This window comes from Coccinella septempunctata, chromosome 2 (genome assembly GCF_907165205.1).
Source record: "Coccinella septempunctata chromosome 2, icCocSept1.1, whole genome shotgun sequence".
NCBI classification, from domain to species: domain Eukaryota; kingdom Metazoa; phylum Arthropoda; class Insecta; order Coleoptera; family Coccinellidae; genus Coccinella; species Coccinella septempunctata.
The window spans coordinates 14,363,962-14,384,609 of NC_058190.1; the positions used below are offsets into that span (position 1 = coordinate 14,363,962).

At 34.2% G+C, this 20,648-nt stretch overlaps 1 protein-coding gene across 3 annotated transcripts in view; it reads left to right on the forward strand.

Annotated features, from left to right (window-relative positions):
• Positions 1–20,648, forward strand: part of LOC123306664 (nephrin-like) — a 721,736-nt gene that overhangs the window by 178,393 nt on the left and 522,695 nt on the right. Inside the window, exons 1-2 of one of the 3 annotated variants that reach the window (XM_044888767.1) lie at positions 6,439–6,461; positions 7,906–7,972. The exons of the other annotated variants lie outside the window; for them this stretch is intronic. The gene's annotated coding sequence lies outside the window, so the exon portion shown is untranslated. Of the gene's footprint in view, positions 1–6,438; positions 6,462–7,905; positions 7,973–20,648 lie in introns of those variants that run through there. 3 annotated transcript variants of the gene reach the window in all.

The following is a 20,648-nucleotide window of genomic DNA, read 5'->3' on the forward strand; positions in this document are numbered from 1 at the left end:
ACATCGGCTACGTGAAACACATAATATGTCTGGTGAATTATTAAACACGTCGGCCTTATGACACTCGTAAACTCGAAAATTAATAATGAGGCTATTTGCCGGTGGACTCTGTCCACAACCTCGGACAGCTTTTAGGGGAAAATATTACCAGTGATTACGGCCAGATGGAATTTTTTTCAGTTTTCCATAGCGTATCCATGTCGCGTTCCGATGCGATTCATTCCAATATGGGAGGGGTTGATGGCTTTGAAATGTGTTTGGATTGCAATTCCTTGAATTCTTGGACAGTTTTATGAATTTCATCTGGAATTCCTATCATGTTTGTTTTTCATATGAAAACAGAATTGAAAACACCATATAATGGCAAGGACATCTTCGCAACTTTCAAATCAGCAACTCATCTTCATCAGTACCATTTTCATTGGTGTTGAGCTTTCCATCGGAGAGGAACTTTGTATTGTTGAGCCAAAGTGAAACACAGCACAAATAAACCGATCAAAGCAAAAAGCAAAAGGCGGAACCTATCAAAAAGTATAAGTTAGGTTTATTCATTGGCGCACCCAGGGGGAGAACGTGCCCACACCTCAAGCTTCGAAAAGCTAACTGTTTTTGCCATGGTGAAGCCTCAAAAAACACCTCCAGAACAACTTTCATCAAGCATGCAGCTATGTGTGAATTAATATTAGTTTGTGTTATATCCGAATATTCGAATTATTTGAATTTATTCGAATTACTTGCAAACAATCTAATATTCGACTAACTATTTTGATGTTTCAAGATTTTATTTGTGGTCATTGGAGGAATATCGAGAATGCATCTATAGGTATCTAGATTTAAATAAGGTATTGATCTTCTCATTTTGCGTATATTTAATAAACGCATAAAAGATATGTTTAAAGATTATTTCAGTACAGTGGTAGTGAAAGTAAATGGTTTATCTCAATAATAAGCCCCATCTCACTTCGAGAAACTTGAATAATTTCCGAGACAATCTCTTTGAAGGGCTGCTGAGAAGTACTATATGCGGGCAATCAGGGAACTGGTATAATCTTATATAATATACAAAAACAATAATATAATGCAGACAGATTGGAATTGGAATACGAACTCATTGAAAACCTTCTTATGTCGGATTTTCGGACTAAAAAAAATAATGCGATATGTATATGCGAAGCTATATGACATGACAATAATATCTGTAAAATGAGAAATATAGTTATTATTAAATTTATATCAATTTTCAATATGCATTCAACATTATGCAATACAAAATACTCAAATTATTTGAATTATCCTCGGAATTATCACACTGTTATTATCGAATTGAGAATAGTTTGGTAAATTACAGTCTCTTACATACATTTCAAATGATTATAATTTCGTATGAAACTTTGTTATGTGCTTTCCACTATGAAATTAAAAAAAAAATAATGTTCCCCAAAGAATACATTGTCCTTTAAAATAAGTATATCTGATTTAGTGATTCATTGTACACGTGTTGTGAACATTGTAAGTGAACTTTTTCGAAAAGGTGCATATGAAGTGACATTCAGCAGCATAATTAACATTTCCTCAGCTTAGTATTTAACTGAATGAGACAAAAAAAATTTTCTAAATTTAAACGTGTTACAATATCAAGTTTGACTGAATTATGCAATTTCAAAATATCATAGTTTTATATCATATACATACCTATTCCCACCAAATATCTCGATACTCCTGACTTGAAGACGACTTTGTCTATTTCGAAATTACTATATGGGCTCCAAGCTTCTACTTATAGTCTCAATTATTCGATAGAATTATGAATAAATTCTTATTTTACAACAATTTTTTTTTCATAATTATCTATTTTTCACTTCTATGTCTTGCTATATCTCGAATGTTTACGGTTACAAACATAATTGCATATTCAATGCACCTCAAATAGGAACCAGACTTTTCCAAGTAAATAATTTCATTTGGTACTTTTTAATTGATGAGAACAACTCGCAATTCTTTTAGCGAACCACAAATTACGCTATGTATTGTTACAATTTTCCGAAGTTCGTCGGAATTCTTATAGTTTTCAGAAACTGTATCAAAAAAAACCTGCACTGCCATTTCTTGAGAACGAATAATCAAATTTCGATAATTTTCCACTACACAGGGTTAGAACTATCTAGAGGCTGACTATAGGAATATCGAAAACCGTTAAAAATAAAGAGTGGCTTAAACAAAAAAGTAGTACACCAGTATGTATTATGATTACACACCGAATTCCGTGTGGTTATGTCCAAAAGCCAATGAGTTATGAAGAAAAAATTACAATATTCATTTTCATTTTTTTCGAGATATTTCAGGAACCATCAGAGACATTTTGGAACTGTTTACGCCAACCTATTCATCCTTAAATAACGCAACTTTTTTGTAATTTAAGGCACCCTGTATTTCTAACGGTTTTCGATATCCCTGTAGCCCCCTCTTAATAGTTCTAACCCTGTATAGTAGATGATGACTGACTGAAATAATGCATAATTCATATTACTCATTTGTTTTCAAAACACTGTTTTTTTAGAAAACGTCTGATACAAGTACCTATCAGCAAGAGGCCAGTACAAAATCCGCAAGTAATAATGAATCATAATTATCGTCTGAACTTTGAACTGATCATGAAAGTTGCAAGTATTAATTTTCTCTTTTTTCATTGAGATTAAAACCTCTTGCAGAAAAGTGATTAATAGGTTCTTGTGATAATGAGCTATTTCAAACTAAGTAATGAAATGAGTTTTCAGCCATTTCAATTCAAGGAAATTCGTCCACTTCAGGTGCATAAACGACATATTTTTTCCTGAGTGAAGAATAATTTATTGGACTTTGGAATTGTTTCGATAGATTGTCATGTTATGAAATATGAATGAAGATTTATAATTAGTGAAAATGAATACATAGTTCATAAAAGAATTATTGACTTCCTACATGATCTCGAAACTCCAAACTCACCCTGATATATGGTCACAAAAGATCACTAATAATATTTGAAGTTGCAGTCACAAAACTGAAATATATAGCCATAACCTATATAGAAAAGTATTGGAAATGAAAAATACTCAAATTCAAAGTGAATCAATCAGCATTCAAAATTGGTACAATATTTTTCTCAATTTGTTCGATTTTGAGTACGCTTGAGATGTATCATGTATTCTCCTTATTTCCTTCCTTTTTATTTTACCGAGAAGAACGTATGCGCATTCACTGTGTGCAAAAGAAGCACAGAAGAATCGAAAAAAGGTGCTTCAAAAAGGTATAAACGTACTACTATAGAAACTGCAGAAATAAGAGTTCGGCAAATTAATTTTTTCCTGCGACTACTATTTATTATTTCATCCTCTTTTTGAATTGCAGGTCCCCATATAAAGTAACATTCTCAATTTTTTATTTTTTATTTTAATGCAGGGAAATTGACAATTTCAACTTTCCAGAGCCGCCCGAGATATCAATAATTCTTAGACTGAGTATACGAGATTGATGGTGGTATTCTGCTTTCATCGGTAAGCCAATCTGTAACTTTTCTTAAGCTTACAGGAAAATTGCAATTCTGGGCGGTTTTTAGTGGTCTGTAGCTTACAGGAATCCGTAACTATTTACGATAAGTAGTTCAAAAGTGACACTGTCAATGAGATAGGGACAGAAACATTTCCCGAATTGCATTATTTACGAATCTGTCAATCTGAAACTTACAGATCGATCGTAAGCTACAGATTCGTAACTTACGAATAAAAAGCAGTATACAACCATAAGTATAAGCAGTTAATTTTACTGTTTTCATAATAAGAGGAAAATAATCAGAACCGAAAAAATTGTGGATGTATTAATGAGCATTGCAATTCCCCGGAAAAATTCTGAAAGAAACATCAAACTAGTATGTTTTTGCTCAAGTTAGCGCCATATTCCACGAATGTTCTGAATGACATCGTTATAAAACAGTCAATAAAATTCAAACTGTTTTTCAGAAAAACGACTGAAATTTCACGAGAAACTAATTCGACTCATTGTATTTTTACAACAGTGATCATCAATTTCGCTGAAATGGTAGTTTCGGTCCTCGCGGATGAGTAACATCCCGCATAGCTTGCGTTTACGGCCCTGTTTGTTGTCACTGTGGAAAAGTCTTCAGGTCCCTTGGCAGTAAGAAAATGGAAATAGAATCACGAGGAAATTGTGCCGCAAACCGAACAACATTTCCACCGCCTTCAGAGGCATTGAAATCTCTGAGGTTCTGATGGAAATAATCGAGTCGGAAAATTTCGGACCATTTTCCAGGGACTACTTTGTTATGAGTTATCAACATTCCATCTTATTAAATTGACAACTCCACTTGTGTCAAACTGATTTTTATACTCCATTCAATTTTATTTTGGCCATGAAATAATTTTCTCGAGTTTTTGTACCTAGGACGGAATAAGGTTGGCACTCATGAAAAGTCCACAACTAATATCAATTGATATTACAAAAATGCCGAAAGTGATTGAAAAAGAGAGAAGACAAGGTTTCAGGAAGTGCTATTTAGAATTCAGGTCCGCACATTCAAATAGTAAGTTAGGGTAACCCTAATTTTCTAATATCTACAATATATCAGACGGTAGCGAACAAATTCAATGTAAATGTATTTATATAATGTTCCATCTGAATCTAATCGACTTACCTATATTTTAGCTGAATGTTTCCACAATCAGAAAGATTGTGAATGAAGAGGATAACAAAAAATTTCTTTCTATTGGGAGACCAACAAAAGTGGGGGCATTTGAGAATTTTATTTTAGGGTGAACGAATGCGAAAAGTTATTACAGGATTTTCGATTAATGTATCGTAGAATAAGTTCCAGAAAATTTATTTTTCTATTTTTCATTTGACTTATCCTATAGGGAACGATGGGGTAATTGCGGACGCTGAAGGAAAATGAAGTATAACACTTGTAGATAATGACTTATCAGTCTGATTTTATTAATTTATCAATCTTTGGTTAATCAACTATAGAATTATCATTCATAATTTCAATTGATGAATAAAATTGAGCAAAAATGAGCAAAATGATAAATACTCAAAATTAGATCAAAAGTTACAAAATTTTTCGAAATGACTTATCTTGAAAACTATGAACGATCACTGGTAGTAACGGTTTTCTTCGCACTGAAGATGATTGAAACTAGATAACTTGGTCATGATAACTGAGCGCATGGAGAAGGACCTAGTAGATATCCCTGTGTCCGCTTTTACCCCGCGTCCGCAATAACCCCATCGTCCCCTACATTGTAAATGTGTTAAGGGGTCAATAAATATATAATTATTATTATATCAAAGTATCAACAATAAACAGCCATAAATACGAGACGATTGTCCTGTTAATTGTTAATTCATGTGAAATTTTTGTTTAAAGGTGAAGTTCCTCTTGTCTTGAAATTTCCTTTAATTCTTTTGACTTCGATTGAAGCAAGATGATTTTTGTTGAAGAATTCAAAATTCTTCCGTTGATTTCTTCGAGCGATACCCATTCACAACCATTGCATCATATGAATTTCATCTTGGGGTTGATTTTTTTGAAATCTACAACCGATATAATGTCTTCAACCTTCAGCCAAATAAGATAACGAACATTAACTCTTCTCAAGCTACTGCATATTGTGTCAATAGTTCAATTTTCTTCCATAGCAAAAATAAATATATTTACAAAATAATCTCTTGTATTTTCCATAAAAATAACCAGATTTGGTATGCCTTCAATCAGTTTGTATAAACGTCTATTATGTTCGTCACATATATTCGACTTCATATTTCACGAAGAGATTCGACATTGTGATAAAATACGTAGGTAATTACGAGGCTTTTACATAGAACGGACAACATAGCGCTGATTTAAAACCCAAAAATGTTTTGACAAGCGTCATAACCTGACATTTTCTTACTACACAGAGTGGAATGTGTCATATTTCCATGGCCAACCGGGTGCTAAAATAAAAGTGAATGGAGTATATATATTTCTTCACAATCGCATTTTGTAAGCTTTTCTTCCTAATTTCTGATCCTCCCCAAGATCGAGAGTGGGACCTTCGTACGGTTCTATTTTTCGACCTCCATTTGATTCTTTTCGCGGCCATCGAGACACATTGGTTTGGAATAAAAGAGCATTCCACAAACCCGCTCATCTCCACTCCATTCAATCATATTCCATATGATATCCATATTATCAGGCGGCTGTGGTGAATCGAATTCAAGTTGTTAATGGTCACTGTGGAAAAGTCCATCATGTGAGTTTTTGAGTTTCGGAATTCAGGTTGGTATTGGAACACAGACCAATCAAACATATATATATATATATATATATATATATATATATATATATATATATGCAATGACCGAAGATATTTTGGATTTTGTACAGTTTTCTATGTTCTTGATTCAAGATTTTAAAAAATAAAAATCCAGTGAGTACAAACTTCTTTCTCTAAATTCCTTTAATTGAATATACATACGTTATTGAATGTTAGTTTCAGTTTTCATTTCGAATATATCTATTTCCTGAAGCATAATTCAAGGATAGGTTTTTAACAATTACTTATCTTCAAGTTTTTTGATTAGCAAGAATAAACTTTAAAGTGATTGGGTAAGAAATAGATAAATTAAAACAAAAACTATGCGGCTCTCATTGTCTGTTCGAAATGAAGGCCTTCGATCTGAATGCATTTCTCAGCTCTTTTATATTGGAAGGCCTTCATTTCGAACAGTCAATGAGAGCCGCTTAGTTTTTCATTTATTTTACCTATTTCTTATTCAATCACATTATAGTGTATTCTTGCTAATCAAAAGACTAGAGATAAATAATTGTTAAAGACCCATCCTTGAGTTAGACAAGAAATTGATGTATTCGATCAACTAAGAACTGAAATTAACATTCAATAATGTATGAGAAGAAAAAATTATTGTCACTTTAAAAAAAAACAAACAGTCCTCACCAACCTGGATGGTGCTATGCAATATTATTGGTTGAATTGAATTAATGGATTTTACAATTTACGCATATTACAGGGTGATTTCGGGAACTTTTAATAACGGTCCAAATTTATGTGATACCGTCCTGAAATCGAATCATATTTGATGGCAGTTTTCTGGAACTTCATGGGAGCTATCTTCATTCCAAATCATATAAATAATTCGGTGATTCCGTTCAGGAGTCAGTCACCCTATATACATACCGAGATATATACTTTGTATGGAGGCACATACAGAAAGAACTTTCTGTATACCCGTAAAAGTGTTATGATAATGAGTTGACTTGTGGCTATAAATTCGCCTATGAACATAATAAAATATTCAAACTTCCCCAAATATTTTTGATCGGATTCGGCGATTAAATAGGGATCACCTTTCCAATCATAATACGGTATTCATTCAAGGGGTGTGATGGAATGCATTTTATGAGTGGGATAGATTGCCATCGATGTGAATTTGGAATTTCTGAAAATTTCGATAGTCCGAGAAGAAACAAGGATTACTCATTCATATCTCCGTGTCCAATATTTTGTGTTTATATCCAACGCACCACTATTTATCGGATGTTTACAGTTCCTATTAGGCTAGAAATAAGTGGAAGATAGGAATTTGAATGCTTTGTTTTAAGAAGTGATTAACGAACAATACTGCAGCGTTGTATTCAGGATAAACACTCGAAAATATAACATGGTGATGTCATTAAGCCACCCACATTTCGTACGTGAACAATAAACAAAGCGTCTTGGAATGACGAAATATGGCTACAATAATAACGATTCCACAACGAAAATGTTGCAGCGGGTCAAACTAAATTCTTGAGAAATATTTAATCAAAGGTTTAGTCGTTTCGTACAATACATTGATTGGTTCTTTTTTCAGGTAAGTGAGCAGAGAATTGGACATGCCTAAAATACCACACTTCAAATATATGGTGATTGAATCTATGGTAAGTTCTCAACTACGGTTGGGTCTCCATTGTCGATTCCCGTAGGGAATTTTCAACACTTGCTACTGGTATCAAGTTGTAATAGACTGAAAACGTCGTGTCATCAGATGGAATATTGAAACTACCAAATTGAAAAATTCTTTCTTTGTCCGTATAAAAAGCTATTTTATATTGGAAAAATGACCAAAAAACACTTCTAACACTTCGTGAGCTTGGTCAGATGTCCGCCGAGACCTCGACCTCGGTTATACTGATTCTGATTCATATACATCAATTGCAATAAACCTTTGGCAGTAGATCGACAAGATTTGAACGTTTTTTAACAAATTTAAATCAATCCATTCGGAAATTCCTAAGCATATTTTTTCGAATAGATCAACCCAAGAATTCAGTGCACCTCTCCTGATAGTTTGATAGCCATTATCATCTTCAAATTTTACTTCCTTATCGGGTTTATTTGAGCTGAGTGGTTTTATCCGCTACAAAAGCCCAACTCGTCAATTGCTTCATTCCAATGCTCACTGTAATCAATACCCCTACCCTCTACCCATCTTTGGGTTAGTCAAATTTAAGTTCCACTTATTCTATCAAATTGGGGGTTTCTACGAAAGAAATGGAAGTGGTTGAATTGAGAAGGAATCAATTGAAGATATACCGTCTAACGACCTTCAATGCGTGAAGCGAGCTTCTTGGATTCACTTGAACGTGGATAGCATTTAAATGGTATATAAAGAGCTTTTTCGATAGATCCTTTTCAATCTTGGGGTGCAGTTCGATTAATACACCGAGAAACAGGGCCGTATCGAACAATTGAATGAAACTGCACTTTACAAAATAATTCACATTAGATTGTTTAAAAAAGGTGTAGAGGTTCAGCATCAACTATAAGTACATAGAACATTATTTCCATATGCATGTTACACTGAGGCCGTGTCCTCAATAGTCTCGATTTATTTGCTTGACGATATCATTTTGCAGTCCTAGTATTTTACGTCTCCAAATTAACCGAACACGACATTTTTCTTTCTTCGAATAATATATCATTAACTAGAAACAAACTGTTGATGATTACTATAGTTACTGAAAAACTGTTTCTACATTTTCTCTCGTTCTTCCCCATTTGAAATGCCACCGTTGATTTTGTTCCCAAACTGAATTCTTCATATGTATATAATAAGTTGATCATTTACCAAACACTTGCTGAGGGTGGATTTATAACATCCGAGCTATGTTCAAACTGTATAAACATTGAAAAGAAACTACTTCTACATCGCATGGACGTTGAGAGTCGCCCTACTGTGAAAAATAATATGGACTTCTTGTTCATCAAGATTAAAATGTGGAACGACATTAATCGTTCTATTAAATTTTGAAGCAATACGACCACAACTTCATGCAACTTTCGGAAACATCATGAAATACTCTCCCGAATGCCCAATATGACGCGGCGCAATCTTGGATCTGTGAAAAAAATTTCACAGATCATATTCAATACAATAAGAAACTGAACAATACCTAAAGGTGGAAAAGATTTCAATGAGGAATGTATTATATATTATTGAGTATTTATTCAAATTAGAGGACATAAACCTGTCCATTACAGGCGAGACAATAAGGACAGTTTTTTGCCGAGGTGCATATTACATTTTTCCTCGACCTCACATACCTTTATGAAAGTATGTAGTTACCCGTTTGATGGCCTCATATAGGTCGGTGTTATAGCCAATTCCCTGAGCTTTGGAGAAGTGTCACTGATATGCATATTACTATCACTGTCCATTCTTGATTATACTGAACACTAACATGCAGACCACTTTATTGGTACCTAATTCACTCATAAAATCTAGCAGATTTCGTGAAGAATTTATTTGACAATAACAAATGTGAGTTATTGTCACAGGCACTTATGTTTTTATCAAATTCTGTATTTGAAAAATTAAGTCAATCGCTTCGGGATCAAACATTGCTTAGTGGCGAACAGCCGTACGAAAAGTGTTCGCCGACGAAAAGTGTCTTCGGACCAAGTGTACTAACCCTCAAAAATAGTCGACTTTTCTTTTAAATTAGTACGTAAAATGTCAGGTCGACAAAAACTCGTTTAATTTTGAATCTAATCGAATCATAAACAGTGAACTCTTACGCTGGGAATAAATTTCTTGAAAAATTTTTCAAAAATCTTATCGAATTTACAGCATGCATGGACATATTTCAGTAAGATCTGCATCCACATTTTTTAGTTACCAGAAAAAGTTATGTAACTTATCAAATGATTGAACTATTGAACCTTAACTTTCTGGAGCCTATGACAGAATGTAAGGCTTAACTAAAATTATATATCCTTTTTTTGCTTTAATCGACCAATTCAGTTCATTGAGTGATAACATTTAAATCTCACTTTGACAGTGCCTATATCTACTTTGTCCATAACAGGGTGCATTATTACTTATTGGAAATATATCCAATCGCATACAATTCTGTCCTCGAAATATATACATGAGGTGTGAACTAGTAGTTGCGACAAAATTTAAGGGGTGATTACTTGTCAAAAAATAAGGTGCATATCGACATATTTTTTTGAACCCCTTCTCAAAGCCTTCTAAGGAGGAGACCTAAAAGCAGTTTTCAATATTTTCCACAAAAACCAGAAAACTGACAGAAATGAAATTGAGCAGATATTCTATGAGAGCGAGAAGGCAGTCGAAGAAAATGTTGATAGCGTTCCCCTATAATGTCAGCATGAAATACGCCTACTAGTTGAATTTGAGTTTGAAGATAATACCAGCTCATTTTCAAACAGCTCCCGCTACGTATCTGTTCATAAGGTATTTTCATTTTCCAAAATCTAGCAAGAAATCAAAAGAGACTGAATTTTTGATTACCTACCTGATTCATTTTGAACACATAATGAATCAATCTACTATCAAAAATTAATTTTTCAATTGTAGATATGAATGAGAAAAGAAGTTTCTTGCGACACAAATTTTAGTCTAGGCTTTTTCTACTCCCAGCAATAAAAGGGAAACAACAGCAAACCGGAAGACAATGAAAAATTGTATAAATAATTTTTTTATCCCAACAGTAAAAATTTCATATTTCGAGGTATGAAGAAACATTTTTAGTTGTCTCCTCTAGGGTTTTCTAGTGTACATTTGGAGAAATCGATTCATTTAACTCATTTAACGCTTCAGAAACAAAATCAAGCGTACCTATCTATATGCAAAAAAAGCTTTGTTCTGGTTTGAAATCGGCCTCAACAATTTATCGATTTCCTTATGTGTGAAAATGCTTTTTCTTGTTATTTCTCCGTCCTGCAATGTAAATATTCGAGCATCCGCTAAAAGCCTTTTCTGAGTTCCGCTTCCATTTCCTTCTTCTCGCAAAGTATTATATTTTGCGGAAATTAAAGTCTTTCTGAGGCGTTTAATGAATAGTAATGAAAGATGAAACAAACCCGTCAACGATGGAATCTTGCTTCCGCGAATCTGCAACGGCATCACATATGGCAAAAGCGGCACTTCCGTCTCTACGATACTTTGTAGTCTGAACTACATTTTATGACCAGAAATTTCTGAAGTGACTCAGATTATAATCAGCAAAATATCGAAGAGATACATTACATTACATAATTAATTATTACCGATTATAACGAAATATGAAGTTTTCGAAAAAAGAATCCGTCTCTCCTCCCTCGAAACTATTTATAACATGAACTTGATGAAAGGAATGAAAATCAACAAACTTGAAACAGATTATACGATCTTCGCAAAATGATTTTTGAACCCTGACACGTGTTTCGCTATCACAATAGCATCTTCAGGAAGTTGAGAATAAAATAATTATAATAACTGTTAAATTGTATGACATTTGTCGCAGAATCCCCGATGAGACTTATTCAGACATCGTCACTTCAGTTGGACGGTGACTTTGCCTAATAATAATAGAAATAGAAGATGGAATAGGGCCATTACTCGGACCATTCTTATGATCTACCCCCTCAGTTTTTTGTCATGGATTCTCTCATCAATCTCGATGAGTTTGAATGTTATCTCCCGCACAGAACTCAATGAAGGTTTAATGGTATCTATCACTCAAATGCATTAACGGTTTTGTTATTCAAGCTACGATGAAGTGAAATTCATCATGTCATGGGAATATTATGATATTTCAAGTGGTTTGAAGCAATTGTCGAATATTTTTTGAATTATTTCGATTGAGACTCGTTCATCTCGCTTTTATGGTATTCAAGAAAAAATCAACATTAAAATGTGAGGTGGCCGATGAGGTTCACATTTACCCCAAACCGTATACCTACAAAATTCCAGACATAATTGGAAACCAAAAAAGGACGTTTTTTGATACAGTATGCAGTAACAGCAAGAACCTTCTGACATGAACTAATGGGATATAATTCATGAATAAGATGTTATAGTTAATAGCTGTTATTCTCCTTTTCAATTCATTGTCAAAAATAATGAACATTCTTCTCTATTCAATACGTAGTAAATGTGTGGGTACATCACTTTCTCACTGTCATAATCGTGAAGTTAAGAAATTGAGTTTTTAACGCATGCATATGTTTGAAAATGAATTTTTAAGGTTGAGTCATATTTCTTTGTCCTAATCCCCGCGATGATTATGCGTTGCCCCGAATACCTGAGTCCCTAAGGGGTTTTGAAGTGTTCAAGTTTCGAAGTAACAGCAAAATAGACTAGCCAGATGATTCACCTTGCAGGTGAGAATATATCAGGAATTTATCGATGATTTCTATAATAGCCGAACAAGGAAATGATGAGAACTGCTTGTATTTTCTAATATACTGCTGGTCAGAAATATAAATTCGGCCTATTTATTATTTTTGTTTTTGCCCTTGGTACTGGTGTCCACCTTAACTCAATCAAAAAATCAGAATTTCAGTACCTACTATCGCTAGAACCACTATCCTGCATTGGTGAATGCTTCTGCTTCTTCCTCTTACTGTCGCACTGCTCTGTAGAAAGAGAGGAAGCTATGATGCGGCCAATACTTGTCCTTTTTCTATGTGCTTAGACGTAAGTGTGGACCAATCAAAATTCTAAAAAAGACAACAACTGGCCCCATGTTCGGTAGTCCCTTTCACATTTTTCTGTCATTTTTAAAAAGGGATGCTCACACCATTCTCTATATCTAGGGTTTTATCGTCCTCAATTGAATAAGTCGTAGTCACTTTGGTGTTTATCTCATATTGCGCATTCTTGCTATATGGCTTCTTGATTATAAAAAAAAGTATTAACTCTTTGAAAGATATTCTCTGGTAATAATATTCCTACTTAACCAAACAAGGTAAAACTTGCAACTTCGCCTCCTCTTCATCAGAAGTTGAGCCACAACATATTTCGTGGGCCCACCTTCGACAAGAACGCATAGGGGAGAGTGGGGTAATTGGTAACGGCGGGTAATTGGGAACAGCTAGATAAAAAATACTTCCTCATGTGCGACCCTGTCTTCAACATTTTCAACGGATGCATCTAGCGATTCTCAGGGCGTATGTCAAAAGTTGCGACGATAAGTTGCATATTTCTTGTAACGGCGAGTCGAAGAATTGTTTTCGCATTTCAACTTTAATTTTTCCGTGTGTTATAACAGATGTAACTATCTTATTTTGAAGTTTAGATGTGCCATATTTCGTTGATTCCATACTGGTACTATGTGTTTTCTAAACCTACGTGATTTGAAGTTGAAAGAAAATGGATAAGTGAATGCCAGCCATTTTTAAATTTTTTGATAACTTGGGGTAATTAGAAACGATATCAGGTGGGTAATTGGGAACGCCCCTTATATACCTTGCGTTTCCAATCACTTTTGTGCTGCTCTGGTTGATAGTTCAAAAAATATTTTAACGTTGAAATGTGTTGTTTCTAGATACCAAGAAATTATAAAAAGAAGACCGAAACGAAATATTAAAGTGAATATCCCCGCTGTGTGTTCGAAGATTTAAGAAACGAAAAGCTTACATTAAGCTGAGCTGCAACTGAGAGAAACAACAGTAGATACTTGATACTTTTGTGTTATGTGCCATTTCTAATTATCCCATTTCATTTTTATTTGCCATGGGACTGTTCACAATTACCCCATAGGGTGTCGGGTAAATAGAAACGATAGTATTTTTTGTTTTCGTTGATATTTTTCAGGAAACGTTGATTTTTTATAGTTTTTTGTTTCCGATTAGTACATAAATGAGCAGAGTTCATTTTTTAATGGAAGTTTTATATTTTTATTGATTTTTTGTATAATTTTTCAGCGCTTGAAATTAAGTGTTCCCAATTCCCCCACTTTCCCCTATCTATTTGTTCGGCAGTTTGAAAAAGCACTAATCCATTTCTTTCTTTGAGAGTTTTTCATTAGACTGAGATGATTAACTGAATGTGTTGGAAATGTTTAGTTAGACTCTCGGCGATAATCTCAACCCGCACATTTGACCACTTCGCAACTCTGGAGTTTTTAGAAAGACTTTGAACGATATTTTTTCGTGGCTTTGATCTTCTTCTTCGACCTTCTTATGAGGTTGCTTCAAGCTTGATGGCCCAGATACTGTCCATCATTTGGCGCAGTCGTCTGATTGATGCTGCTTACAGCGTTATGAATTGCTCCAGATTTTCTCTTAGGGAAAAATACCCATAGCTCTGAATCCACTTGTTATATTGGCTCACCTTCATAGAATTTTTTCAAACAGATTTATAAACTGCTCAGAACCTCTCCTCATTTGTCGGTTTGGATCCAAAATTTTAACCACATGACCTAAATGCAGCCTTATTGAGACTGAGTTGTATTGCTTGGGAGAGACAGTAACTTAATCTCAAGTGTTCCTGCCATCGAAGTAATCGAATCTCGAATCGAACAATTCACAAAATAGTGACATTCGACAATGAAATGCTTCCTTTCGGTATCATACATATTTGTAGCAATTAGTATGATAACTAAGTAAGTGGTTTTTTGACCAGATCTCTTGAATAAAATTATTGCAGTTTCCCAATGCATTAATACAAGCTACAAAGTCCAATATTTGCCAGCCTGATACTCCTTCCTCCTAGTTCGTTTTCGTTTTCTATCGTCATTGAGTGTGTACCTCCAAGCTGTCTGCTTAGAATACCACTTGCAAATTGATTCCTCAAAGTATAGGGTTTTTCAACAAGAAGTTTGTTTTTCACTATGGCCCCACCGGAACTACATGAAAGTTTTGACATTTGGTTTTTGACATATCTATAGTAGAAACTTGGGCAATTGTTACAATGAATTCCATTTCACTCAAAAATCGTTTCAAAATAATAAAAATTCACTATGAAAATGGTGGATCTGTAAAAGTTTTACAGATCGGTCAACATAATCGAGAGATGTTTACAATCAAATTTTGGCCTATTGTTGAAGATATGGATATCACAAATATGTGGCTTCAACAAGACGGTGCTACAAGTCACACATCTACCGAAACAATGGATTTATTGCAAACCAAATTTTCTGATCGCAAAATTTAACGAAATTCAGCCGATAAAGGGCTAGCTAGATCATGCGATTTAACACCGGTGTAACCATAGACTAATAAATTATTAGTCTATGGGTGTAACCGTGGTCGTGGTGGATATTTATAAGATATCATTTTCCATTCATAATTGCCAAACCATCCTTTTCTGAACAAAATAAAAATTTGAATCATTGTCATCTGAATTTATTGTTTTATTTTGATTTACAAAACAAAATTCTTGTTGAAAAACCCTATACAACGGAGAATGCCGGTTTCTGCTTCTTTGAGAGTGCCTCTGTCTCAAAGACTTCTTGCATCATTTCACTCTTCCAATTACATGAAATCCTCAACATTTATCAATGAAAAAGTGCTTAAAAAAACCTAACTGGAAATAAAAGACATTATTCAAAACCAAACGATTGTCTTTCAAATTCAGGAAACGTTAAAGTTGCAGCTATATTTTGCGTCGAATAACAAATAGCAAATATATGAATTGAATGTTTATTTCCCATGGCAAAGTTTATGCAGCCAAGTAACAAATTTTAATATCACTCAACAAATAAGAATGAGAAGTTCGCCTACTCTAAGTTTCTACGTTAATATTCTTCTTAAGCGCCACTTAATACGCACATAGATGCGCAACGGCATGTCCGGCCATGAAACTTGACCAAAGCTTCTGTCAAAACAAATAACAACACGAAGCATACAATTTGTGTGTTCTGTTTTATTCATTTATCTTAGGTTAAGTTATTTATAACAGAGGTTTATATAGAGAAGACAGTTTATTCATTGTGAAAATTTGTATGTTAAGTTGATTGTTAATTTGGTGTGCAGAAATGGTAACTCGAGGCAATTCGTTATTTGATAATAATTGTTACGTGATACTTGTTAAGTGATACGTTTTATTTGATGCTGCTAAATCCATAGGAATATTTTGTACCCACTATCAATAAAAGGATCTGTCGCGGTTGGGAAAATTTTCAGAAAAATCTCATCTCAATCATTTTTCAATAAAAATTTGGAGGAATAGTGAATATCAAAGTGCGGGTCACCTGATTGGCCGATTCCTCGGCCTATTCTAATCAGATTCATTTTGTAAAACTGAGTATTAAACCTTCTCAAAGATTTCATTCCGAAACTCGAAAGAGGTCAAGAGTTAAAACAGTAGCTTCGTTCTGAAAACTGAGTAATTTTTTTTGAAATTTCAGAAGTGTTGAGGAGCGACAGCATGCGTTAGATTAATTATATTCATCCGTCAGATAATTGAGAGCTCCATCGAATTTTGCATGGAAAAGAGGCATCTCCAGCGATATGTCCGAAAACAACCAGCATAATCAGGGTGCACCTAACAATTTAAATGCAAATTTCGGCGGAGTCCTGCGTCAGGTCAACCGCCATCACCAAAGATGAAAACTGTTCCATTCGGACCATAAAAGTGTGTTTTTATTCGAAGTAAATTCGGCGTTTGATGTGGTTTGTTATGAAGTTCCTCTGGTGTGCAAACATTAATTACTCTGGGTGACAGTGTTACGCTCCGAGGAATTCAGTTTTGCCAACTGAAACGCCGCCAGGGAGGGAAAACTCACGTGTGGTAATGCATAAGCGGGAGACCGGTGCCAGAGGCGTCGAACTCTAAAAAGAACCCCGAATATATTATAGTAGTATGGTTTTCCGAGAGATCCGGGCTCGCGTATTTCTTTATTTGGTTGGAAAATATCTGGATATTATGTAAAAATACATCGATATCTGTCTAGGACACAAAACTTTTCAAAAAATATTGGAAGTTATGTTAAACTTCCTTCTGTATTTCGACGAAGATGACATTTTTGTTCTTGGATAGTTTTCGATTCGAAGTGGATGGATAATGTAGTGCATCTTTACTCTTACTCACAACACAATGTATAGTTTCTGTGAAAATAATAAGTGATAATTCATCTGGAATATCCACAAAACATAAGAGTGAAAAAAAGTTAAAGGTGTGCTATTAGTGAGATTGCTACGATTATACTTACCCTGAGTCAGAAGATTTCCAAGACTCACCCTGCATATATGATTGGTCCAAAAAACTCCATAGCCAAGATATAGGATGTTTAATGTTCATTCATTCATTCATTCATTCATTGCTGTATCCCGTTGCCGGGAATGAATCTACAAAAAGACGAAAAAAGGGAAAAAAGAAAAGAAAAGAAAAAGAAAGGAAAAAAAGGTGCGAACAGACTTATAATTTTTAAGGCTAATTGCGACTCTGTGCTCTCCTGTGACTGTAGAGACCCAACCGTGACCTACATATCCTACCACACTCAGGGCATGGATAGTCACCAACCAGATCTGGCCGCCGCTGTATCCTTCTCGAGTCTCCATTATAACTGTGTACCAAAAACCTCCACTGTGACCTGTCTAACGCTAGTTGTTCCCAGTTATGATTGGCATTAACTGATTTTAGGGATTGATGTAGTGTATCCTTAAACCGCTTATACTGGCCTCCTGGTTTCCGAGCTCCCTCAGTGAATTCGCCATATGGAGCTATTTTGGGGAGTCTTGTGTCTTGCATCCTCAGAATGTGTTTAATGTATTCACCACTCGACTCACCAATATTTTCCAATTCGTTTGAACTACCTACTAATCCTGGTATAAGCGATTGACATTTTCTTATCTTATTATTATCTTTGAAATAATTCAAAAAATGAAACTATACCCTGAAACTGAGACTCTGGAATACGGTTTGTTTGTTTACCAATGATATTCCCTATAGCAAAATGAGTGTCAGTGATGAATTAGGAATTAAGTCCTAATGCTCTCCTTTTTTTTTTAGATTTGTGAGTACTGATCAAATTTAATCCTATTCAACTAGTCATATCTCATTCAAAAAGGTAATCATCATAAATCACCTTCAAAAAGTCAGTTCAATAGAATACCTTTAGCAATAAATATAATGATTGCTCAGTATTCTGAAAAAGTGTTTTCATTGAAGCACAAAGAGTCAGATTATAAAAAACTTTCTAAAGTCAATATAAATATTGAATGTATATTCAGGTCAAATGTAAACGCTCTTTTTGAAAATAATTGGAACTTCAATAATTTAATGGCGATTTCATTAAGTCCATCCTTTGAAAGAAACCTTTATGAATACAAAAAGAATTATTTTATGGAGTAAAGATGAATGGAAAGGTATTCTTATTATGTATTTTCGAGCTGGTATACGAACTGTCCAGTTTCTAATTGACCAGAGGTTTTGGATTGTTTCATTTCGTCGCACGATTTTTTTTTTCCGATTTTGTTTCTTCTTTTAGAGCGGCAACAGAAATTCTGCTCACACGCGATCGTGATGTGATGTTTTCTTCAGTTGCGCTTATTTTCAATATCACAGTTTCATTTCACCATCTCACGAACAAACTGCTTGCATTGCAGATCTTTCAACAAAGCTACACCAATTGCTTCACTCCTAGTTTTTCACTCGTTCTATGTCAGAAAATTTGATTTATTTGTACCCTTTCTTAGTCACCAACAAAAACAAGTTCGATTATAAAAAAAATTCAGTCGTTATATGTTTGCAGTTGGAGAATAATTCCACGGATATTTTTCTGCTTGAAAATGGAACTCGACAAAAACGTACATTCTCAATTTTTCCGCTTCCCGCATATTCCTACGGTTTTCTGACACCTGAATAGGGATAATCATAATCACAAGGCAGGAAGTGGAAGTGATGTGAATATAAAATCCATTCTCACGATCTTTCTCGCACGTATGATTCCTCCTTGTTCATCTGCTAAGGTGGAAAAAATTGAAAAGAGAAAACATTCCCGTGCTCTTCCAATAAACCTCTTTATTGCACAATAAGCCCCCAAATGTCCATTGGGTATTTCTCAAGCGCATAATTTCATTTTATTTCAGTTCATCTTTGCCCCGCATGAATATAAATGGTTTGCAGAATAAGCAATTTTTGGTCGTGTGTTATGGCAATGCTGCAGAATTATCTTTGTACAGAAAATTGGAGAGTTACGATCTTCAATGTCAGATAATGAACATATAAAAAATTGTTCCCTATCATTCAAATTCGAGTGGGGGATAAAAAAACAATATTATCTTGAAACATGAAACACACTTCGTCTCGCATTTCATTGTCTTTTAACGACATCAAATACCGCTTTAACAAGCACTTGTTTGGCGTATCCATGTAGATTCGTTCGAAGTCGATAATTCAGCTATACTGTTTGATTCGAATTGTTGCAGTATAATTTTCGGTTCCTAAGTTTTTCGTGATTTTGAATTAATCAATCATTTATCAGGTTTAATTTATTTTCAAAAAAAAACATCCTAATATTTATTGTATAGAGAATAGAGCACATGATAGAGAATGAAAACAATACATAAAATTCAATGTTTACACAGGATGAGTCTTTGACTCCTACAAAAATGTAAACAGTACATTTTTAAGTAAAAAAAAACAGTTATTTTATACCATTTTTTCCATTCGGCCCAGATAAAAAAGATATAGCTATTTTAAATTTTCAGCATAAGCTGTGCCACCCCTGGAAAAACAAAATTGCCTCCATAATAACTAGCTGAATCTGTTTCACTACACATCTGTGAATCTTTTAAACATATTTATTCAGCCGAAGTGCACAATTCTTCAACTTTCTTAGATATTTTCGAATTTGTGTACATCAAAATTACTCGTAAACGGCGCATTGTACGAGAAAATATGAAGAATACTTTTATTTTATAAAACGTTCAAATATTCATAAGATAGCGTTCAACTTAGTTTCAAGAGCTGGGTTTTTAGAGTTTTTGGTATTTTCAGGGTACGTAATGGTCATAATGAGAAAACTGGAAGACGTGGGTGATATCTTGTGTTCCAAAAAGATTCACCAAATAAATGAAAAACTACATTCCGAAATTCATTTCATTCGATAAAACCATTTGCAAGAGAGTACTAAAAATAACATTTTTGAAAGGGTTTTCAACAGCCTGTATCTTTTGAACCGAGTCGATTCGGAAAAAATGGTAAAGGAATAAAGTGTTTATTTTGAACCCAACTTGCACTTCTGATAAAGTCGAAAGAACAGTAGGTTTCTTTAGATATACAATGGAGGAAATGCGGCTATAACAAATCTATTAGTATGATTCACGTAATTTATCATTAGTCTTCAATGTCTGCAAGTAGTTTTATGAAAATGCGAA